Here is a 26,087-nt window from a genome sequence, read left to right on the forward strand (position 1 = left end):
ACATTCATGCTTAAAGCAGATTTGCCTTAGAAGAGAGAGAATTGGTAAAAAGGGCCAATTTAAGGCGATCTGTAAGTTAAAGGGAAATATAAGCAAAGCTTTATCCACACAAAGCTTCGGCTAATCAGAGTTTATCATTTAAATTGTGAAAATTACTTTGTTTTTCTCTATAAAAAGAATTAGGTAATTGACCTAGTCCCCTTTTCAGTTTAGCTACCTACCCAAAGTTTAGTAACAAAACTATGTATAAAATTTTAGGGACCAACTTTATTGTAGACAAATGATGGTGGACAATTGATAGATACATACATACATACATACATACATAGGTGATGACTGACAGATCATTGACAAATTGGTACAGTAATACCCCCTTCTCTGCAGTTTCACTCTCTATGGTCTCAGTTTCCCACAGTCAACAGCAGTCCAAAAATATTAAAAGGAAATTTCCAGAAATAAACAATTTATAAGTTTTCAATTGCATACTGTTCTGAGTAGTGTCATGAAACCTCGTGCTGTCCGCTCTGTCCTACCTGGGATGTAAACTTATCCCTGGTCCAGCATATCCCTGCTACCTGCCTGTTAGTCATTTAGTAGCTGTCTTGGTTATCAGATGGACTGGCATGGAACGGCAATGCTTGTGATTGTGTAACTCTTATTTTGTTTAATGATGGTCCCGAAGTGTTATAGTGATGCTGGCAATTCAGACATGCCAAAGAGAGGCTGTAAAATGTATGTATGTATGTATGTATGTATACATGTATGTATGCATGCCCAGGAAAAAACACTGTATATATTGTTCAGTACTATCTGTGTTTCAGGAATCCACTGGGGTTTTGGGAACGTATCCCCCATGGATAAGGGGGGACTCCGGTATAGAATATGAAGAAACTTGGCAGGCTTTGGTGATTCGTTAAATGTGGGAGATAAAAGAATTAAAGGAACCAAAGATGACTGCCAGGTTCTCTAGCTCCGGTGGCGGAGGAAAAGATGCTGTCCATTGCAAATGAAAATAAATCCTGAGAAGCAGGGAAGTAGAAGGAGTTCAGTCTGCACATGTTGAGTTTGTTGAGTATGAAAGGCCTGGAAATAACCAGAATGTAGTTAAATACATGAGTCTAAAGCTTGGAGTAATGTTCTGACCTGGAGATAGAGGGTTTGGTTGCTTTTGTTTTGTTTTGGGTTTTTGTGTTTTTTGGGGGGTTTTTTTTTGGTTTGTTTGATTTGGGGGTTTTTTGTTTGTTTGTTTAGCAGCAGTATAAAGAACTGTTTTATATGAGAATAAAAGCAATCACCCAGGGAGAATGTCCCCTCTTCCTGGATTTAGCCATAATAAGAGTAGAAACAATTCAAGAACAGAATTTCCACAAACACCATCATTGAAAGGGAAAACAATATAGGAAATAAGCAAAAAGTTCTAAGTGGAACCAGGAAACAATGTTTGGAAAATAAAGGGATTGGGGTGTCAAATGAAGCCGAGATGTCCAGTAAGAAAATATTGAAAATATTAAAAAGTCTGGGCAGTTAGAAGATTACTTGGGGCCTTATGCAGAGCAGTCTTAGTAACAGGGTGGGAGCAGAAGCCACTCTTTTGAAAAGTACAGGTAAGAGGAAAGGAAGATGAAGGAGGCAGAAACCCCTGCAGAAATCAAAGGACTTGAAGAGGAAGTTAAAAGCAGAAGGGGGCTTGTGTTTTATCTTCCAGCTGGAAGTCTGAATGGAGACCTGTGACAAAGGATTAGAAAGGGCTGAGGAAGGTAAGTGGAAGTTCAGCAACACACACACAGGCATGGTGCAGAGTAAGCGCCTGAGGATTCCCGCCTTGTCCCCCAAAGGATACACACAGGTGCTGAGAGAACCAACAAACCAGAAGTGAGCCTGGGGAAGGAATGAGAGGCCACAGAATGCATGTCCATAGGAATGGAATCTGTGGAGGGCGCTACTGAGCTACATGGATACCGGGACACCTTTCACAAAGGACCAGATGCCATCAGCTGCACCCCAGTCAACACCCATGCCCAGGGGTAAGATCAACTTAGCCACACTGCATTCAAAACTAGCAATGGTCCAGGGAAATCTCTGAACAGGAGCTTCTGCCTCCATGCCAGGGAGTCTGTTGACATCCCCTTATGGAGAGGAGAGAGTTCTTCATAAGAAAGGGGAGAAACTGCCCTGATAAGGAGTATAACTTTGACTTGAATAGTCATTTATCCAAACGATGACTCTGAAACAACACAAACAATACTTTTTAAAGTTTGAAAAACTCCATACTTCAAGAGGATATACCTCAGGTTTTGACGGTTTTGTTTTCTGGTTTTATTTTTCCCACTATGAGGGAAATGGAGGTTAGAGTGCAAGATGAGATCAATTATTTAAAATTCTAGTTTTTGCGCATGTTAAATATAGTGTACAAATTTTCACCCTTTTGTGCTTGCAAACAAAATGTCTTTGCAAACATAGCCAAGATAATGGCAGGATCTGTGTTGCTCGGGATGCTGATAAAATAGTTGCCCACATTTTTTATTAACACGCGGGACTAACCAACAAAAAAGTAGATGGTGGGGATAAGGAGGAGGGCCTCATTCCAGGTGGCAGAATCCTCAGAGTGGCCGGATCTTTTTTCATAAAGGTGGAAGAAAAATGGCATTATACATGCCATTTTGTAGAGAAGGCAGTAAACTGACAACATCCTTCAACTCTGTGGTTTCCTGCATTTGAGGAGATGCAACGGAAATGACATATTCACGGGAAAGCCATATTTTAGTTCTGGTAAAGAAGCCAGAACATTTTGTAAAAAAAGTGAGGATGTACCATAGGAGAGCTGATTTATCATAGGATGAAGTTTGAATAGGGAGCGCAGTGAAGTTTGGGTCCTTTTTCATAATGAGGAGCACAGCTCATGATGCCAAGCAAAAGACAACCATAAAAAAGAATATATTTAGGGCGCACAGGGGATGAGCCAACAATGATGTTTCGAAGAGAATTCTGGTGTAAGTGGCTTCAGTATGAATGCTGGTTGATATCCCAGATAGAGTTGGAGGCCTTGGGAAGCCAGCAATATGAGACCAATTTGAAATCACCAGGTCAAAGAAAGGCCAGTCCCTCCCCGGGACGGAGGCCTGGCCTGTGGGTTTTGAGGCCAATTCTGGTACAGGTCCTGATTAGCACTGACACACATTTCTGAGTAGAAATTTCAGGCCAGGGAGCAGTGTCTGCTGTCCTGAGCAACAAGCCCAAGCTGCCTTCAGCTCTCAACACCTGGTAGTAACGACGTCCATCATTGACCAAAGTACAGACACTTTCTAAATCACCCACCCTTTCATCACCCAAAGTCTCTTTTATTCTCTTTCCCCATCAGACCTGGTTTTGTAAAATATTATCTATTATTGAGGAGAGAGGGAAGTCAAGTATTTAAGTGGTGGGAAAGGCATCAAAGCATTAAGCAGTAAATTCTGGATCATTTTGTAGATCAGTCAGAATTTCTAGAGAGCGAGCCAGATCTTATGGAGGGAGAAGATCAAAACAAGAGCAAACTGGCAGAAATGTGCAGTGGTTTGCATTCTTTTAACCTCAAGAATGAGAGCAGCCAAGAACACAGCATTTTACTGAGGAGAAGCCAAAAGGTCTTCCGTAAGCTCAGCTGTACATAGTCCACTCCTGGCGGCCTCCACCCGATCAGAATGCCGTTACCATAAGAAAATGCAAATTAAGAATTAGACGATCATCAGAGGCACAATGACTCTTGATCTCCTTAGTGCGCACCTGGGGAAAGGATGAGGCGGTGGTGCCGGCTGCACACTGGAATTATCCGGGAGCTTTAAATGCTGCTTTTGGTAGTCCCCCAGCTCATTCTAACCAGTATCCCAAGTTGGAAGCGACTGGTCTTGGGAGTATTCTGAGGGAAGCTTGTACCCGAGACAAAGAAGGTCGCCCTGAAAGGGAAGACTATGACTTCTATATAAAGGCATTAGCTTATGCTGGCGCACATCAGTTTCTGAGTTCATGGGAACTTTGTTTCTCCTACTAGTCCCGGTCAAGTAGTAAATAAATCATGCAGTTGCCTGTTACATGGAGTCACCGGATGTACACAGCAGCATCGCCGCCAGGAAGGGAACTGGAGAACCCTGGAATGGGAAACACGAGGTGCTCACTCTCCTGGCATCCAGGTGTGGGGAAGCTTGGCTGCTCTCCCTGCCCATCTCATCTCTCCAGTGGACCAGGCCCACTCCCCGTGGGAATACAATATGGAGGATGCATCATGTAATGGACAACCACTGAGTCACTTATACGTTCTGGTTTGAAGATGTAGTGATAGTTCATGATAAAATAAGGAGCATCCAACCCACTGGAAAGGTGAGGCCGACCTGAGACTAGAGAAAGAAATTGACATTTCAAGGTCGGACAAGGCAGTCAGAAATGATATGGTACAGTTGGAAAATGATGTAAAGGGCAAAGATACAAAGCTTGGTCCCAGAGAAAGAAGTATAAGATATTCTTTCGGTTCTTAAAATTTTGAAAATAATCCTCTGACCCTGCTAGCTCATTTCAGGGCCTTAAGGACCCAGATAATGCAGGTAGGAGCATCGGACGCAGAGGCTGTAACCACCTGCACACCACAGCCAAACACCCACTTGCTTAATTTAACGTCAGACTCAGGCTTCTCCACAATAGCAGTGTTTGGCCACATTTCTAGTGTTCTTTCATTTTATGACTTGCTTTCATATTTGTTTGTTTATAGCTTACAATTTATTTTCACCCTGGCAATGTGACTTGTTATATTATGTCAGATGTGTCCTTCTCAGCATAGAAGAAAATTAGTTGTGAAGACCTCCTCTGACACCACATCTAAATCATATAGGACTAAATTTTCAAATATTCCAGATGAGACAAACTATTAAGCAAATATTGCACACAAGAGGATTTCGGAAATTTACACATAGCTTTTAAACTATGGCAGTATAAACTGTTTATATGAACTTCTGCCTTAGCCAAGATGACAATTTAATCCCTACAAGATCTATATGTGCAAGTGACCAGCCCAATGTCTGGTGGATATCTGACACGCGGTCATGTTAATGAAGTCTGAATCTGAGTCTTACTCTTAGAAGGAGGCAATGGACGTGTGATTCTAACCAACAGAACTGAAAGTGAGAATATTTGGGAGAAAACGACTGTGCACTTTAAAATGACAAATGCCAGAAAAGGCGGATGGTAGATTTTTGTCTCATGTGGTTTGGCTGCTTCAAGCACAGTTTAAAAGGCATGTGCCTGAATGTGTTCAGCTTGGTTCTTGAACAGGCTCCCACCTCCCAACCTCATGTGAGGCAGCTTTCTTCTGCCTCTACCTATTGCCTTTGTTTATCTCACTTCCGGCCCATTTTACCTTTCCACTTTTGTGAGACTGTCAGCTCCAGACACTCCTGTCTCATTCCTAAACTGTATTTTCCATTTTCCATCTGACATGTACCAACACCTTTCATAGTTCTGGTATTTGATAATATACCTTACTTGGCTCCCTATGGGTCTTGGGAAGCCCCATTTTCTAAGAACTGGTCTCACAACAATGATCACCAACATCTGGCTATGAAGAGAATGTCCACTCAGTACATCAAGACAACAACAAAACAACTGCATTCCCTTCATTGCCCTCACACACTATCAGTCGATTCCACCAGTATTTATTGAGTATGCTCTGGTACAAGTTCTTCTACTATATCCTGAATCACACTTCTCTAACTTCATCCTTTCCTGGAAGCTGGCACTTTATAGTGTTTTTGTCATTATCATTAATTATTTGTTACTAACTTTCAACTAAATATCTGCTACAGAGCATGATTTCCATTTTTAAGGTGAGCATAAGCTATTTGAGAGCATAACCAAGGCTTGAAAGTGATGCTTCACTCACCTCCTCTAATGCTGGAGATATTTTTCTTCCTTCTTTTCTTTTTGCTCTGTCATGCAGTTGGAGTGCAAGCTGACTGCAGCAATTTCACCAGATACCACAGACTAATGGCTATGGGACTGCTGCCAGTTGCCCTGTAGACATGTGCTTCCCATCGGCTTATCTTTATTCATTATTCTGTTCTTGATATCATTGTGCAAAAAAAATCTGAAGATTACGAAATAACAAGGTTTTCCAATATGTTGCTGTGTTTAAACATGTGATAAATTAACAAGGGGATACTGCAATGAAAGCATTTGCATTTAATTTTCATTCACGGCACAGAGCTAATACAGCACTAGAGAAAGTGATTTGGTTTATTCTCAAGAGTTTGGGTGAGCATAAAACTAAATAAAGCTGAACCGCAACACGGTAGGATTTATTAAATCTGCAAAACCAAACAAAGTAACACCCTAAACAGTGAACCCAAGTGCTTTTTCCTGTCCTTTCAAATCATCAGAGCATAGATGCAAGATTTCCATAAATTTAGCAAAATATCATGGTGAAAAAGTATTCTGTATGCCAGTATCCCACAGATACATATTTTCTTTAAGGGAAATTTTCATTATAAAAAAAAAAAACTTAATGAGAGAAACAAGAAAAGAAGATGAGAAATTTTGATCTACCAGTTTCTTCACTCAATCATCTGGGTCATCCCATATGTTTTGCAGGGTTTTGTTTACCCTTTATAAAAACATTACAATAAAATAAAATCATCTTCCTGTTCACCTCATGGTAAAAATGAGACGTTTTCTGAGATGACACTTACAAGGTCCATTTAACTTTTTAAAGAGATTTTTAAAGGAACTATAAGAAGAATAAAGTAATTTTTCAATGATGTATTAACAATTTGATTTGGAAATCAGTATTTCTGTAGATATTTACTATAGGAAAGTTTGTACAGATTTGTTGGATGGATATCACTGTTTTGATAGAACGAGGCACTGGTCCAAGTACAGAGACTTAAATCTTAAATATGAAACAGTCCTTTGTTTTGCTTTTCTCATTCTTTGCAAAGCTCATTTTGTGGCTTTAAAAATATTTACTCAAGGGAGACTATCCTCAGGAACTACAACCAAGAAGTTGCCAACTTGATACTATTTGAAAGGATGCCAAAAATACCCTTGCAGAAAACATCTCCCTATTTCCTCCCTGATGCCTGAAATTTCAACAATCATGATTCACCCCGTGGCGCTGGTGGTTGACATCTTCCCATACAATTTTTCCCCCAAAATAAGACTGAGTCTTATATTAATTTTTGCTCCAAAAGATGCATTAGGGCGTATTTTCAAGGGATGTCTTATTTTTTTCATGTACAACAATCTACATTCATTCAAATACAGTCACGTCATCTTCTTCTGGAACATCGTCATAACGTACTAAATGCGTCCATCTGGCTGATGATCTTGACTGGGGCTTATTTTTAGGAAAATATGGTAGTAACCTTTTGAGGTGAGGAGGGTCAGGAGGTGGTACAGCTTCTCAACCAACCACATGATCACTGTACCGTACTATCATTCAGCCATTTCTCCGTATTATTCACAAAGATATTCTGACATTCTGGTTTACTGAAACCTCGCTATGTCATCACTGCAGCACGTGCATCCACACTTATTTAGAGGAGCTTTCTTGAGAAGTCTTTGGATGAGCCAAAAGGATGCTAACAGGTAGGGTGTTGAGCAGAGCAGAGCAAAGGAAGCATTGCCACCACTGCACTCCCCTATACACTGGCTAGAGAAGAAAATCAGATTGGTTTTTAGTGACCACTACATTTGCATCTAAATGCTCGTGAGTTATATTTTGCAAAATCCTCTTTAGAATTTAACTAGATATTCTCTTTCTTTAAAAAATTATTACATTAGCCCAGTTTCGACATTGTCTCATTCTCCATTTCTCTCACTCTCTCATTTTCAATCATTGCTTAGAATTTCAAAGAGTTCTAAAATAAACCTAAAAAGTTTCTTCAGCATCCTTAAATTGTTAAGGTCTGAACATCTGAGTTTATCTAAAGTAGGTTGTTTTCTCTTTACATCTTAACCTATAAAAAACTATAATTTATCATTTATATTCCTTAATAAATGTTTTCCTGTTTAAAGACCACTGTTTATATTAGAGAAAAGAGACACAAAACAGGAGTTAATTAGCTCTGCCTTCTTTTATCAGTTGTTAGTATCTATTAACATAACCAGCTTCCCCCAAATTGAGGGAGAGAACTGAGGCCTTTGCTTTTTCTTAATAAATCTTACCGGATTAATTGACTAATTCAACTGTGTGCACATATAAATTTGATTTTTAAATGTTAATCAGTAAGGAAGTAAAAAAGAATCTGTAGCCCCAATTTTATATCCTGCAGAAGGCATAGATCCTATTACTAGGAGAGAAAATACTCTATTTGAAATCTGTATTTTTTCAGGTATGGATTAATTTTATTCTTGAAAGTTCACTAAGTTCTGGGCACATACAAATAAATAACAGGACATTTTCTAAAACTATCTTGATTATGATAAGTTCCCAGGTGTCATTATCAGAAGATCTCATGAAATTAGTTTACATAAAAGAGCACTGCTGTAGCAAATGCCTAAACATAAGGAAGTAGCTTTGGAACTGTGTAATGGATAGTGGCTAAAAGAGTTTGGCGGTGCATGCCAGAAATATGAACATTAAGAGCAATTCTGGGGAAGTCTCAGACAGAAATGAGGGACACGTTATTGGAGACGAGGAAGACAAAGAGGCAAGTCTGCCCTGCAGGGCCATGGGGGGGTTTGGGTGACACTAACCCAGTAGGTCTGAAAGGTGGGCCATTAAGCCAAAGAGGATTATTCTCAAGCCTTAAGATCCAATGGCATTTGTCTTGCTGGGTTTTGGACTTGCTTGCCACTTGTCATCCCTTCCTTCTTCCCTATTTCTCCCTTTTGGAAAAGGATTATCGATCCTATGCCCATCTTACCATTGCGTTTTAGAAGCACATAATGTGTCTAGCTTCAAAGGATCACAACTGGAAAGGAATTTTGCCTCACAATGAATCATACACCAAGTCTCACCCACATGAGATTTAGATGATATTTAGATGAGACTTTGGATTTTAGAGTTGATGCTAAAATAAACAAGGACTGTGAGGGCTGCTGATATAAAATGAATGTATTTTGCATGTAAGAAGGACATGAATTTTAGGGGGCCAGAGTTGGATTGCTATGGACTGAACTGCCCCCGACCCCAAGTTCATATGTGAATATCCAAACCTTCAATGTGGTGCTATTTGGAGATAGGTCATTTGGAGGTAATTAGGTTCAGATGAGGTCATAAAGGTGGGGCCCTTATGGTTAGATTAATGCCCTGACAAGAAAAGACACCAGAGAGCTTGTTTTGTCTGTCTCTGTCTCCATCCGCATGTACCACAGAAAGCCCATGTGAGCACACATCAAGAAGGAAACTGTCTGCAACCCAAGGAGATAGACAGTTCTCCCAAACCAGACATGGACCCTGCTGGCACTTCCAGGCTCCAGAACTGTGAGAAATAAATTCCTGTTGTTTAAGCCACCCATTCTACATTACAGCAGCCCAAGCTGACTACTACAAGCAACAAAGTGTTATTTCTTGTGGTTCCTCTTCTTTTTCTCAAGGAACAAAAGGGATGAAAACTTTAAATGATAGAGTTAACTAATGAAGTCTGTGGGTGATAAAAAGAGATTCATTTATCCTTAGAATAAGCAAATCAAATGTTTCCCTTATGACACAACAGTTACCTACAAATTAACAAAGTATCTCTTTTTACTATCAAAAGGAAAAAACAAAATCACAGTACTGGTAGTGATCGCTCTTTCCCTTCACCAAAGGGAACTTCTCATTTATTCCTGTCTCTCCAGCATGTTCACTGTTCTCTGTGGCATAAAAGTCTGATAAGGCTCAAAAGGGACAGAAAAACTTAACTTCAATATTTTCCCGCTGAGCTTGAGAATGCTTTGCAGACCCTAGAAAGATGAAATCTTAGCTGCAGTATCAGAAAGAGGACACCTGACTTTATTCCTTCCTAAGTTCCTATTTCTGTAAGGGAGGTAGCTCTACAGAAGATACTGACTAAGAAATTCGAGGTATGATTTTCCTTCATACTTAAAAGGATTATATACGAAGATAAATGTGTTTGCTATATCAGCTTTTTATAAATAATGCACCTTCATTAAAATCAGTTTCTCTGTAATCCCCTTAAGTTGGAGGTCTTGAGAAGTTCGATTTATTGACAACTTACCAGAAAAAAAAAAAGCCACAGTGGAATACTGTTAATTTTTGCACATGGGATAAATAAATTCTCATGTATCTGGAGTTTCAGAGGAAGGTTTACCTTGCACACCTACACCTTGACCTAGGAAGCAAGAAAGTAGGGAAGCAATGGAATAGCACACTCTTAGACATTCCACAGATGGTTGTTCGTTTCCAAGTTGTGCTGAGGTATTAGCTGTTTGACTGTACGTGAATTCACCTCTTTTGGGCCCAGCTTGCTCTCCTGCAAAGTGGGTTACACTATAAATCTCATAGATCAATGTGAGGGATTAAAAAACATATGAAGAACCCCTGCCACATAATATGCATTTAATCACTAGCAGTTATAGAATAATAATGATGATAATAATACCTTTATTATCATTCTGCCACAAATACTCACCACTTGGTGGCAGTTACCCAGTCTCCTCCTCCATATCTATGCAAACTTAATGGTTCCCTGGGAGAATCCCTTAGGAGTGGCAGCGGGCTCCAGAGAAGAGGAGAATACAAGTCACTAAAACACCCTCTGTAGTCAAAGAAGTCACCCTGAGGTGGGACAAGATCAGGACTCAGAGAAATGGAAGCAACTGAAAGAAAACTCCTGGCCATAATTAATAAAGCTATTGAAATGTTCTCAGAGATGCTTATCAATGGGTGACAAAAAGCCTCTGGAGATGCTTATCGGAAATCATTCTGGCAGAAGAAGGGCTACAAGAAAACTCTCAGGATGAGGCCACCATCTTTGGGAACCTGGGAAAAGAATGAATGGGGCGTCTTGGATAAAGAATTCAAGGTACCAGTGTGAGGCCATAACCAGGGAGGGGAGCAGCAATGACTCCCTGTGTTCAAGGGGACACACGAGGAGGCAGACCTGCGGCAGTGGGCTGGCATGAGCCATCTATGATGAGGAAAGGTGTGGGAAGGCCAGGCCCCAACTGGGTGTAGAACTAGGTTGTCACTACCTGTGCACCTTGATGATCTGCCTCTCCTTAGTCTGAAGTGGCCTGGGTCAGGATCAGTTACAGCTATAAAGCAAACGTCTGTATATTTATGTTTTTCCTGTTTATTTCCATTAATTAGTTCATTTACTAGTCTTCCTCCTTATTCTTCCCCAGTGAATCATAGGCAGCTTACAATAAAAAGTATGGAAACAATAGGGTCCGATTAAAATAAGAAAGAACATGACCAAATATAGAAAGCGAGAAGGAAAAATATCTTGAGGATACTTAGGAAACATTTAGTCTACAGTCAACAGCTCTGAGCATCCTGTAGCAAAGGAAAACACAACTGTAATGCCTTTCATAGCATTCAGACTCTACTGGAATGCCCACAGAGGATACTACTGGTGTTCACCATCCCTAATCTCCACTCCTTCCTGAGCACAAGGAAAAACACATCTCTCAAGGCCCTCACAGACGGGCAGGGGCATGAGACTGGTTTTGACCAATGAACTATGAGCAGAAACAACAAGTGTCACTTCAGCGCTGAGGCAGGGTACAGCCATGCACGCCTCCACGGAGCACACACATGCAGTGCACTCATCAGATCTAAGCCGCCTGGATCACAAGGAAACAGCTACTCTGGAGTGTCCCCTGACCCACAGAGGACTTTGTACGAGTGAGAAATAAACTTTACGTGTTAAGCCACTGACCTTTTGGAGTTGTCTATTACCACAGCAGGAGCCTAGCCTATTCTACATAAAATACCAAGTATGCTGCTGGAAAGAGAAGCCATTCTATTACTTATCCCCTTAATCAGTAAATAAGGTGTATGTGCTTTTCAAGGGCAATATAGACTTTTTGTCCTGGAGCTAAGTTCTTGAGAGGAATCTATTTCATGCATCTTTAAGGAAAGAACGACAATCTAGTGAAAAATGTCTACAAAAGTGGATTTTACAAAAGATAGAGATATTTTCTTCTATCTCAACCTTTAATTTAATAAAAACCTGGATATGTTATTATACTGTCATTCCTCTGGAGGGTCTGAAGTAATATGATCCAGGCAGTTTCTGGTGATCTAGGAGGAATCAGAGACAGAGCTGACACAGAGGTCACAAATAGGTGGCATATGTCCCACATCTAGACCACAGAGGTATTTTTCTTGGCTTGCTGTGTTTTAATATTTTTTGAACTAGCTGCCAATTTTGAGAAACCAAGAGCATCCACATAAAAATCTTGATTCCTGGCTTCTCTTTTTTAAAAAAAAGAAAAAAAATAATGTTTGCAATACGGGGACTACATTCCCAAGTGGTAAAAAGAGTAGAGCTGGGTATCTGCTGCGCCTTGAGAAGCGCTTGTTCCCAAGTCTCCAGTGTTTTTCCCCTCACCAAGCACACCACTCATTCTCATTACCTGACCGGCCCTCTTGGGCACTTGAGTTTATAACTCCAGGCTGAACAGATCTAGAACACGGGACCACCAGATAGCTTTAAGGGCACTCGCATTGATAGTTCAGGAAACTGAACTCCAGGACACAAGCCTTACATTAAACCAATCAGTTTCATTTTTATATATTTTATGTCCTGGGCTTTCCAGCAGGAAACAAAAGGCTTACTGAAGGAGGGATAATCTGAGGAGGATTTAATCATGTGTGCAGCGTATGGGAAACCTATGGTGTTTAGTGTAGTACTCTGGGCCTGAAGGGGCAACGGGGAAGGAGCAGTCACAGAGAGAGCTGTACTGTGTGGAGGAGGACATCTGACAAGGACCATGACCTTCAGAAGAGGGACTGAGACAGACGGCAGAGGAAGAAACAAGGAAAAGAATGCCTCAGCCTCACTTTCTTCTATGCCTCTGGATCTCTTCCTGCTGCTGCCCATTGGCTGAACCCAAGTGAAAGCCAGAAGGCAAGGGAGACCACTGATTTTGTTTAGAGAGGTACCTCCTGAAGTATAGGGCATGGAGGAAAGGGGTAATTAGAGGACCAGAAGGGGCAAACAGAAGGTAACCAGCACAACTTTCAGGTAGAAACCTGGGTAAGAAATAGTTCTATTGCTGTTCAATTGTAAATCAATGATAGATAGTAGATGATACATGATAGACAGATAGATAGATAGATAGATAGATAGATAGATAGATAGATAGATAGACTGTTATCTAAAGAGCTAGATAACTAGCTTCGGAAGTTTGCTAGGGCTGCCATAACAAAGTACCACAAACCAGGAGGTTTAAACAATAGAAATGTATTATCTCACAGTTCTGGACATTAGATGTCCAAGGTGAAGATATCAGCAGAGTTGTTTCCTTCTGAGGGCTAGGAGAATCTGTTCCATGCCTCTCTCTTACTTCTGGTGGTTTATTGTCAATCTTTGGCATTCCTTGGCCGTGTCACCCTGATCTCTGTCTCTATCTTCAGATGGCATTATTTCTGTGTGCGTATCAGACCCTGTGTCCCAATTGCCTGCTTTTTCAAGGACACCAATCATATTAATTAGGCCCACCCTGATGACCTCATATTAATTTGATTATCTATAATGACCGTATTTCCAAATAAGGTCACATTTACAGGTACCGGGGGCTAGGACTTCAACATCATTTAGAGAGACACAATTCAACCCACAACACTGACTTAATTCTTAGACCCATGGTTCTCAGCTGATGGTAAGTCATCAATTATGCAATGTGAAGTCTACTAGATGGAGTGAAGAATTTTCATAAAATTTGCTCTCATCTGAATTTGTGTTTTTTTTTCATATTTATACTATAACAATAAAATATATCCCTAATTTTAGCACTGTAATTTATTGTCTTTGTGTTTGCAAAGTCACCATAGCATTCAATTGTATACTCAAACGTATTATTTCTATTTTAAAGCACAAATGTAATTACTGTTTTGGTTTGTATATTAAAGTTTAACAATAATTCCCAACAAGTAACTGGAATGTTTATTTCCTATAAAAGGCATAAATTATATCTCCAATAGTAGAATGCTTCTAAACATATAATAAGTACCCTTTAGGGAAAAAAATGGGATGTATTCTATCATGGTAGGACTTGGGTTCTCTGATAGAGACAATCAAGATCTCTATTTGATAAATTATGAATCACTGCCTAAGATCCTTCTCAACTCCATCTGATTTATGTTGTAATCCTAAAGATCAAAAATTGTGACTTCAAATGGATTCTAGATAAACTCACACTTAAGAGTGATGCACAACATGGATGGATCTTGAGAGTGTAATGCTGAGCGAAATAAGTCAGACAGAAAAAGCAGAGAACCATATGATTTCACTGATATGTGGTATATGAACCAAAAACAACAAAATAACAAGACAAACAAATGAGAAACAAAAACTCATAGACACAGACAATAGTTTCATGGTTACCGTAAGGGTAAGCGGGTAAGCGGGGAAGGAGATGGTAGATGAGGGTAAAGGGGATCAAATATATAGTGATGGAAGGAGAACTGACTCTGGGTGGTGAACACACAATGGGATTTATAGATGATGTAATACAGAATTGTATACCTGAAATCTATGTAACTTTACTAATAATTGTCACCCCAATAAACTTTAATTAAAAAATAAAGAGTGATGCAGTCATCTTTAAAATCACATATTTTAAAAACACTGACATTCAAAAGATGTCATAAAATGACCAGCCATAAGTACCAGACAGAGGTGGTTTTATGAACTACACCCAGATTCCTTTTGAGATTGTTGCTGTCAGAGTTCCACCTTCATCAGAAAAGATCCTGCCGATACTTCTCCCTAAACCACACAGACAATCGGGCCAGGCCTTACTTGAAAAAAGGAAAAAATCTGGAACATTTCCATCAACTCAGTCTGGAGTGGAGAAAGACCTCACTTAAAATTTTTTAGTCCTTTTAATTGAATATGCTGTTTTAAGAAATAACTATATCTGAGTAGCTATTTTCATATCTTTGTGTCATGATCCATGGCAAAGCCAGAGCCTAGTTAATCCACAAAAAGTATATTCTTCTGTCAGTCTCCATCCTCCGTCCACTTAGAGAGATCTTCAGGGCTAGTACTAAGTCTGTCAATCAATCAATCAATCATTCACTCATTCATTCATTGATTCCTTTCATTTACTGGGCTCCCACTATGCTCCAGACTCTCTTTTCCTTGATGGAGCAACTTCCAAGAACATTACTGTTAGCATTGCCATCTTGGCCAGTAACAAGAACTGGCCTTTCAGAACCTTAAAAGCTACTCTCAATTATTTCCCCACTTTAGTTTTTCTTTTGTAAAGGATCTAGAAATATTGGGGGACTATGCAAATGTGAAACACCATGTGGACTTTGTTGTAATTGTTTTTCAATTACTTGTAAGAGATTTCACAAGACTTATGCATAAATAGCTTGTTGTTTTCTAAAGGCTTAGTTCCAACATTATGGCTGTTCATTCATCCTCTTATAGATGGCTGTGGTACTGTGAGGTCTCAATTAGAAGGCTCAATCAGTTTTAGAAGAGAACTATGGTAATGTCCAATACAGTATGTTGGCTATAGGTCACCTGAAGTGGACTTAAGAGCACAGGAAGTGGACAGGACAGGAAGGGGATTACTGAGCAGTCGATGAGGCAGAAGGAAATAGGCAGAAATTCAGTTACGAAGACAAGAATCAAGATAAGAATTCGGACACAGAAATAAGGCAGAAATTCACATGGTCAGAGTTGGGTGGGTATTAAGGCACCATCAGGTTGAGTCACCTGCTGATAAAAGACAGGCCCATGAATCACTCCTTTCTTAACTCAGGATTGACCTCAGAGCCCAGATGTAGCTAAGCCTCCAGGAGACCTCAAGGAAGGGCCACAGTGCAGGTTGCAAAGGCCCTAACTGCCCTAAGTTTTCAGTCATTGATTATTGGTCCCCAAATCTCACAGGAACACTCACCTCAGGATTTAGTTTAAGCTCTGCTTATCACCAGAACCAAAGGAGAACCTTTAGGCTCAGAAAAACATATGAAATACTTGTTCATGCTTTTGACAAATGTAATGAGTGCCTACACTGGTACTGGCCACTCCGCTGTGAACAGTGATGAGCTACTCAAAGTTCTTGTACTAGCGAGGGAACGGGTGGAGACAGGGCAGAGAGGAAGAGCAGAGGACAAATCATGCAGGTGTATAGGCCAAGTTAAGGACTTTGCATTTTCTTTTAAATGCAGAGGTTTTTAGGTCAGTGATTGGTTGTGAGTTCGTTTGTTTCAATAAATATCACGTGGCCACTGAGTAGAAAATAGATTGTAGAAGAGAAAAAATAACATTGAGATAGCTTCAATGATTTAACTTACTACACACTTGACAATTTGGAGGGTACTGCAGTGATCTCATCGATAGGTATTGGTGCCTAGCACTAGGTTGGATGTTACGGAACAGTAAAAAGTTTCATATATATAATGTGTGTATGTGTATATATACACATACTATATATAGTGTATTATATATGTAATATATAATATATTATATTATAATATACAAATAATATAATATAATATATTATATATATTATGTATATATATAATATATTATGTATAGAATATATATATATATATATATATATATATATATATATATATATATATATATGGAGAGAGAGAGATGAACCAACATAATTTGCTTAAGGATGAAGGAAGGAAGGAAGGAGACTTAAAGATGAACCCAAGGCTTTGACCTAAACAATTGGATGGATGTGATACCACAGTCTAAGATGAAGAAAAGTAGTGAAGGAATAGGTCTGGGAGAAAAAAATGGTGGGTTCTACTTGTAACATATTAATATGTAGAGATATTAGACATCCACGTGGAGCTCATACATAGGCCAAGAATAGGAGAGTCATGGGGCTGGAGAGAACTGAAAAGTATGTCCCAATTTTCTTCCTACGTTTACTTTGACCTTGAAATGTCATTTACATTTCTCCTATTTAATTTCTTCATCAGTGAAATAGGTATTTTTAAAATATGTAAAATAGGACTTGCTACATATTTATGAATGCTTTAAAATACTTTATAAAACCTCTTCCCCCAAGACATCTGAAAATGTGACATGGAAAGATCTTCATTTTTATAAAAATAAACAAGTAAACAGATAGTTCAATGAAGGTAAAAGCATAAGCCTTTTGTTTTTATATAGTTCTAGTTACAAAAATAAGAAAACTATTTTAAAAAATTATATCACCTAATGCTAAATACATATTTCTTATTATAAAAGTAACTGAAAGCTATTGCACATATTTTTTTCACTTGAATAGAAAGCATTATTTCACTTTAGCACAAAAATGTTACTGCCAAAATTAGACAATTATGGGTATATAGCAGAAAATAAACATTTGAAAACAATTTGACATATGCTTATGTCCCAAATTTATATTTCATAACTCCTTAAGACAATACATAGTACATATTGAACTATGTGCTTTCTTTACAAAGGTGCCTCTACATTTAAGCCCAGATCTGATAATGCATATACGTCCCATATGTCATCATAAATATTCATATGAAACATGCCAAAAAGGCTATACAAGAAATGACATCATTCTTTTTATTTCTTTTCTTTCCTCAGGAGATCTTCCTCTAATTGACCACATAGAGATAAGAGTAGCCTGGTTGAGACATGTTACCCGATTTTCCAAGATTGATTTAACTGCTGTGAGAGGCAGCTTTCCTCTCTCCCTCTCTCCTGCCTGCTCACAGAACCACTGTAGGAAAGTAGGCTCCTGCCCAGTGCCCTGGACAACAGAGACCAGCTTTCACTTCCTAGATGTGGAAAAGGGTACCGTTTCTACTGATCAATTCTAAGTGAAACATAGTACTCCAGAAAGCTAAAAGGCCCTCCTGTGCTGGTGAGTCCTCTGCAGTGTCTGAATAAGTCTGAGGGGACATGAAAAATGTGAACACTAAGAAATGCCTGCACGGAGTCACATGTGGGCCGTTGTAGACGGCTTCCATGATTGAATTTACCACACACTTGACTCAAGGGAATTTTCTATTCACCTTCATTTATCACAAGATGAAGTCACTTTTTCTATACATTATAATCATGCATTTACTATTCTCTCTCTTCCTGTGACCAAGAAGATATTTCTTTCTCCTTGGTTAAGAAAACAGAATTGTTTCAATAATATGTCCATACTTACTTTTCTCTTGCTGTAAAATGTATTATGTGTTTGTGATATATTAATCAGGAAAAACCATTTCTGGTGGGAATCTCTTGCAATATCTAAGAACAACATTTAGAGATATTCTTATAGTCATTCCTAAATTATTTAAAGAATCATGTTTTAATTACCAGAAATACCCCAAAACTCAAAGTCCTGTTATAAATTTGCTAATTTTTCTTTGTCTAAATATTGAATCATAACTGTACTGGTATTGTATGTAATCACATATGATGACGTTAGAGAGACTGCCCTGATTGCAGTTATCAGGAGAGGTCAGCTGGTAGGTTATAAGATCCATCATTTCATTGACCTTGGAGTAGCCTGAGGCCCTGAATAACAAACACAGCATTTTGTTTTTTCTTTAATTAAAGTTTATCAGGGTGACAATGGTTAGTAAAGTTACATAGGTTTCAAGTGCACAATTCTGTAATACATCATCTTTATATCACATTGTGTGTTCCAATAAGGGGCTAATACCCAAAATACATAAGAAACTCATACAACTCGACAACAAAAAGACAAACAATCCATTTAAAAAACAGGCAGAGGAACTGAGTAGACATTTCTCCAAAGAGGACATACAAATGGCCAATAGACATATGAAAAGACGTTTAACATCACTAATCATCAGAGAAATGCAAATAAAAACCACAATGAGCTATCACCTCACCCCAGTCAGAATGGCTATCATCAACAAGGCAAATAATAACAAGTGTTGGAGAGGCTGTGGAGAAAAAGGAACCCTCATACACTGTTGGTGGGAATGCAGACTGGTGCAGCTGCTATGGAAGGCAGTGTGGAGATTCCACAAACACAGCTTTTCTGTTTATAGAGCTTATATCAAGTTGTAAGATCATCTTTGTGGTCCCAAGGACCAAAATCATGGGGAAAATGGAAGCAGTATGATATGGGACATCTATTCCCACCCCACTTTTTCCTTATCACCTCTTTCCCTCTCCCACTGTAGTCTGACCTTGAATAACCTTATTCATTCCTAAGGATTTTCCAACTATTTACCTATTGATTCCCAAATGTGTGCCTCCAGATATTTCCTGCCCTCCAGGCTCATATATTTAACAGCCCACTGCTCATGTCAACCTGGATCTCCATAGGCAACAAAAACTTAACTTCACCAAAGTGGAACGCCTCTGTCCCTCTCCAAACCACGCTGTACCTATACTCTCTGTGATAGTATATGCCCATCCTGATACAAACCTGGGAGTCATCCTAGACTTCTCCAAATCTTTGGTTCACCCATATCTGTTCTGAGTAAATCCTATTGGTTCAAATTTCATATTGTCTCTTGTATCTGTCCCCACACACAGGTACAATAATAGGATTTATACCTAGGAGTACAGGTAGATATAAAGAAGAGTATGGCCAGATCCACTTGAGGGCAAAGAACATTAGGAAAGTCCTTGTGGGGAGGGTAAACTTTGAGCTGGGGCCTAAAGTGGGGGTGGGGTGGGGCTGCGCGGGGAGTTATGGAGGCCATTCCAGGCAGTGGCAGCAATATAACCATGAGCTGGGCAAGACAAAATTGCAAGTTTTTAGTGTAGCTAGGACATAAACCTGAGTGCAAGTGTGATGGGAAGAACTTGGCAAGAATGGAAAGTGAAGCAGTTGGTGGGCCTGGGGAGTTCAGGTGTATTCCTGTGGGCAGCTGGGAACAACTGCAGGGATTTAAACAGGAGAATGGCAAACTCAGACATGCCTTTCAGAAAGCTCTCTGGTGTCATGCAGAGGGTAGACGAGAGAAGGGACAAGACTGGAAGAGGAGGTTGTTGCTGTAATCCATGTGACAGGGAACGCCAGTCTGAACTGCAAGTGCAGCTGTCGGGAGACAACAGATAGAGGCAATACTGAGGAGGCAGGGCTCTGGCCCCACCCTGGCCCTAACTACAGTAGCTTTGTCCCCCTCTGGTATATACGTTAAGCCTCCACATAAGGTTTTCCTTGGAAGAAAACATCCTGTGGTTTGAAAACCTGTGATCTGCAGGTGAAAACATGGCCCACTGAGCCCTAGTGATATGACCTCTGACCAACTACTCCACCTTTTCTCTTTCCACTCGGTGCCTAGGCCTCCACCTCCGGCTACAGTAACCCAAGGTTTCCTCCACGCACTGTGGGCTCCTTCTTGCCACTGTGCCTCTCAGCTTGACATACCTATTCCCTCCCCCCATTCTCTTTTCCCTAACTGCTTATCCCTAACTGTTATCCATCACCTCTTCTAGGAAGTCTTTCTGATCTCAATTCCTAAACTTCCATCACTGCCCAGCTCATCCTTCATCCTGTATCCTCTAAGATCAGAATCTTCCCTGATCTTCTCACCGCACAACAATCCCCTGAACATTAATTGTACCTCTTACCTAATCCAAGGACTCAATGCTTAATACACATGGGCTTTTCTTTTTAATACACTTTTCATCTGTACACTTATTAGGTCTTATCTCCCCAAATAAATTCCACACCCCTGAGGGCAAAGTCCATGTCTTTCTGGTTTTTGTTTGTTTGTTGTAGGGAAAAGATGTGTCTTTCATCATACCTGGCTACTTAGTGATTATTCAGTTAAAAATGCTTATTGATTTAATTATCTCTCTCTCCCTTCCTCCTGTCCTCCCTCCCTCCCTACACCACACACACACACACACACTCACACCCCAAGGAAAGGTCATGTGAGGACACGAGAAGGTGGCATCTGCAAGCCAGGAAGAGCACTCTCATCAGAAACTGACCAAGCTGGCACCCTGAGCTCAGACTTCCAGCCTCCAGAACTGTGAGAAAATAAATTTCTGTTGTTCAGGGTCAGGGATTCCAGAGTGTGTAGAGCCTCTGTCATGAGGAATCCATTTGGAAAACAATCCTGGGTGCCAAATGCCATCATATTTTCTCAACCTGACAGTTCACAGCCTACATACTCAACACAGATAACAACAGATGATATGGTCTTAGATGAAAACAACAATAATATTTTATATAAACTCTCAAATAGTAGTAATGAAAATGCTTGAGAAAAGAAATTTCTCGATAAACAGTTAAATCTGATGTACTCTTTCCTTGAAGGTCAGACTGTGATTTCACTCTTTCCTAATGACAGCAATCAATGCCCAGTGGATAACAGGTCATTTTGTTACTTTCGAGATATTGGGAAAGAGGTTGTCGTTCTCGCATAACAGCATCATAGATAGCTAAGGCCGCACAGAAAATAAATGATGTAAGAGAGTTGGAACTCCATCTCCACACTAATCGAAACCACTCTTTTGGGCATAGGCATAGGGAAAAAGAAAATGAAAGAAAAGATATCTCAAAAGTTTTCTTCCCGTGGACCAACTACATTTTTTGGACACTTGTAGAATTTTTAGTGCACAGGTGTGATAAAAGTTAGCCAGCCACAGAAAACAGAAATGCCTTCTACAATCTTCCTGACAAATAATGTAGTACCCTTCTCTTGAATATTCCCAGTGACAACAAACTCCTTACCTTCTAAGTCAGCCAGTTCCATTGTTGACCAGCTAACTCTTAGGATCTTAGGTTTTACCAAAACATGTAAAAAAAAAAAAAAAATTTACAAAAGAACTCCTTTTGCAATTTCCCTCTGAAGCAAGATAGAATGATGATTCTATGGCTGCTATATCTCCACAATGCCCTTCAAACATTTAGACAGTGTCGTAACAGTCATGCCCAAGTTAAGCGTGGCCTGTTCCCTCTCTGCCTTCCTATTTCAACTCTTCTGTACACTTACTTATAATGTTAATGTGTTTCGTTTTATTACAGGAGGGGGGGGAAATTAAGTTTATATGTTATCACTTTAATAACTGAGACTATGAAAGTGATTAACAGCTTTTAAAATTGCTGTCGTGACACTTTACCCAAGAAGACATACAAACGGCCAACAGATATATGAAAAGATGTTCAACTTCACTAGCTAAGAGGGAAATGCAAACCAAAACCACAATAAGATACCACTTCACACCTGTTAGAGTGGCTAGTCTCAACACGACAAGTAATAACAGGTGTTGGAGAGATTGTGGGGAAAAAGGAACCCTCATACACTGCTGGTGGAAATGTAAATTGGTACAGCCACTATGGAAAACAGTATGGAGGTTCCTCAAAAAATTAAGACTAGAATTACCAGATGACCCAGCAATCCCTCCCCTGGGTATCTACCCAAAAAAATCTAAAAACATTTATTGGCAAAGATATATGTACTTCTATATTCACTGCAGCATTACTCATGGTGGCCAACACACAGAAACAACCAAAGTGTCCTTTGACAGATGGTTGGATAAATAAGAAGTGGTACATATATACAATGGAATATTTCTCAGCCATAAGAAAAAATGAAATACGTCCATTTGCAACAACATGGATGGATCTTGAGATTATCATGCTAAATCAGACCAAAAAAGTCGAGAACCATATTACTTCACTCACATATGGGACACAAAACCGAAAGCAACAAACAAATAAGCAAAAACTCAAAGGCACAGACAACAGTTTAGTGCTTACCAGAGGGAAAGGGGGCAGCGAGGGAGGTAGAGGGAAAAGGGGGTCAAATATATGGTGACAGAAGGAGAGTAGACTTCAGGTGGTCAACACATAATGCAATATGTAGATGATATATTATAGAATTGCACACTTGAAATCTATATAATTTTATTAACCTATGTCACCCCAATAAATTTAACTTAAAAATTGCTGTAAGAAACTCAGCCCTTTTTGTTTTTGAAAACTTGCAAAGAAAGAGATGAGAAATATGGAATGGAGTGGCATGAAAGAAGGGAGACTCACATTCTCTTCTTTAGTTTTTCCCTTGACCATTAATTATTCAGAATGTCTACAGAACAATTTGACATGGGGGATGGATTGGGGGAAGAAACAAGGATCCCCTAAAAAAGGAACACATGAGTTCATTGTTCAGTCCCACTGAATTCTCAGAGGAGTCCAAGAATCTGAAAAGGTTAAGAAACACTGAAGGAAAAAGCCTTGAAAACACCTGAGACTCTGGAATCAAAAGGGTTAAATGTATTAACGGTCACCAAGTTGGCTTGGTGATAGAATTAAGGAGATTTCACTGGATTTTCAAGCTCTGTAGACAATGGAAGGTGTTTGTTCGGTTAACTTGTCCAGGATGACTTCCTGTCAAGCAGTGGGCCGTAACACTTGCTCACAATAGTCTGCACTTCCCACACAAGCTGCTGAGAAAATCCTGGTTTCCGTGGACTGTTTCTTTGGAGTGCCATTATATTACAGTCGAGAAAAGGAGTGGGAAGGAAACGCTGCATTCAATTCTCTGAAAATCTATTTTTAACATGCCTGAGAAGGTCTTGAGTTATTAATGTAATGAGACTAGATTCAAAAACAAAAAAAGAGCAGTAGGGCAGCAAAGGTCCACTGTGGAGGGAGGAATGGCTGATTCCTTAATAGCACATAAATGTTTACAGTACTCATCACCATACTTTTAATCAGAGGAAACCTTGATGAGAAGCAAATTTATTGTACGAATGTATAAGCATCTCCCCCGATATTGTTTTTCATGGTCTATGGTGGTGTTTCATAACTCTTTGTTGTCCATCCACTGAATTTTATGTTTTACATGCATATCAGGAGAAATTTATGCAATCCTCCACCCTGGTGATGCTCTAGGTTCTTTTTTTTTCTTCTTTTTTTCATGAAAAAATAAAATACATAGATTTGATCACCATGGCTGGGATTCAGCACGTGTATTGATTTCTAGGACACTCAAAGAACAGCTTGACTAGTGTAGCATCATTCAAGGTCAAGACGACCCAAGTTTAATGACACTATGGTAGTTACACAGTAATGCTTTGCTGTTAAATTTCAAAATGAAAATGCAATCAACCACCATCACTTAGTGCAAAGCTGGGAATTTAGACATATTATTTTTCACGAGTTTCCCCTCTCTTCATTTTCCGGAAGACAAACTTGCCATCCTGCCTACTGGCAAACTCCAGGTATTAGTTCAGAAAATTATAGTAGTAGTAGAAGTAGCAATAGGATTGTAGCAGCTCTAATTTGTTCAATGCTTGATAGTGATTTTATACAATACTGAGCACTTTACAAATGACATCTCCTTTAATCCTTGTTTTTCCCATTTACAGATGATAAAAGTGAGGTTCAAAATACTTACTTACTTGACAAGCAAATACGGCTAGTAAGTGGTAGAGCTGAAATTCAAATCCAATTCCATCTGTCTCCGAACCCCCATGTTCTTAACCCCTATGCTACATTACTTTCATCCATATGCCTGGTACACCATGTGCATCACAGGAAACTTATATTAAGCAAGATAGGTCACTTTCTTGTTAGAAAAATTTACCTGGCACTGGCTCTCAGAATTTACTGCTCAGCTTCTCCAGACTTCCAACTCTGCTGAGGATGGGGTGGAAAACAGGAGGTAGGTGTCTGGAGAAAACAGCTCTCACCCAGCATGGCCAGTGTCTTCCTCTCACATGGTCATCTCAGGCTTGAAGCTATAGACCTAGGAGAATAAACTTCAGGCAATTACTCCAGCTCTTCTAAATGGAGCTTAATAATCTGACAAATACCAGACCATCCTACTAATATTGTTACTACTACGATTATATCAGTACATTGACGGGTACCAAACAGAATAGAACAGTGGCATTTCTTAATCGGGATTATTTACTAGATTCCTTAATGTACTTTTATCATAAATGCATAGGTGCAATAACATAATTCATTAAAATGTCTAAAAAGAGGTATCACTTGAACTTGCCTTAAAATTCTAGAATAATTAGAAACAGGACCACTTGGCAACATGCTAGCATGAGAGAAAGTAGACTGAAAAAAATGAAGATTGCCCAGATTCATACAGAGATTTATGGAATGCATTTCTGGGATGTGATTCTCTTATCCAGTCTCAATCTTCAACTCTCTCAGCTTCTCAACTTTCTCTGTTTGGCCCACTTGCCTTCTGTTTTGAGTTGTCTTCTGCCCACAGATCCTTATGTCACAATATACTCTAGGACAAAAGTTATGCATACTAATCAATGGACAATCTCGGTAACATTTTAAAAAGCAGGAAAAACCCTGAAATTTCTATCTGATCAAATCAGTTTTGAAAACTTGTTTCTGTTCTCATTAACCATGTCACATGTATTTCTTGTGGATAATTTGGAAAATACAGAAAATATGAAGAAAATGAAAATCACCATATTCACAGAAACTGGCAATAACCACTATTAACATTTCTGCACTTCTTTTTGATATTTTCCTATGTATAAATTCATTCATTCATTTAACCAAAATTATTGAGTACCTACTATGTGCCAGGCAATGTTCTGGATGCTGAGGATACAGCAGTAAAGAAAATAGTCAAAAATATCTACATAATGGAGCTTATATTCTATTTGGGAATGACAGATGATAAACCCCGCAACATGAGTAAATTATATGGCATATTAGAAGATGGCATTTACTATGGAGAAGAGTACAGAGGGAAAGAGATAAGATGTATTGGACTGGAGTGAGGGTTGTCATTTTTAAAAGGGTGAGTCATCAACTAAAAGAAGTTGACATTTCAGCAAAAGTTTGAAGAGGGTGAAAAACAAATCCATACAGATGCCTCACAAAACAACCTCAAACTATCAGAAAATATAAAATGAGCATTTATTTGTTGCTCAGCTTTGTTGGTGACCTGTGATAGCTTTGTTTTAGGTGGCAGTCACTGGAGTCGTTCTCCTCCACCTGTCTCTTATCCTTCTCCTGAGACCAGTGGATTATCAGGGGCT

The 26,087-nt window shown here is 39.4% G+C and overlaps 1 long non-coding RNA gene across 1 annotated transcript in view; it reads right to left on the reverse strand.

Annotated features, from left to right (window-relative positions):
- Window positions 1-26,087, reverse strand: part of LOC141568548 (uncharacterized) — a 158,100-nt gene that overhangs the window by 30,731 nt on the left and 101,282 nt on the right. The window contains exon 3 of the long non-coding RNA XR_012491692.1: window positions 24,653-24,814. This is a non-coding gene — a long non-coding RNA (uncharacterized LOC141568548). The remainder of the gene's footprint in view (window positions 1-24,652; window positions 24,815-26,087) is intronic.

Source organism: Rhinolophus sinicus, linkage group LG02 (assembly GCF_036562045.2).
Source record: "Rhinolophus sinicus isolate RSC01 linkage group LG02, ASM3656204v1, whole genome shotgun sequence".
In the NCBI taxonomy this organism is placed as follows: domain Eukaryota; kingdom Metazoa; phylum Chordata; class Mammalia; order Chiroptera; family Rhinolophidae; genus Rhinolophus; species Rhinolophus sinicus.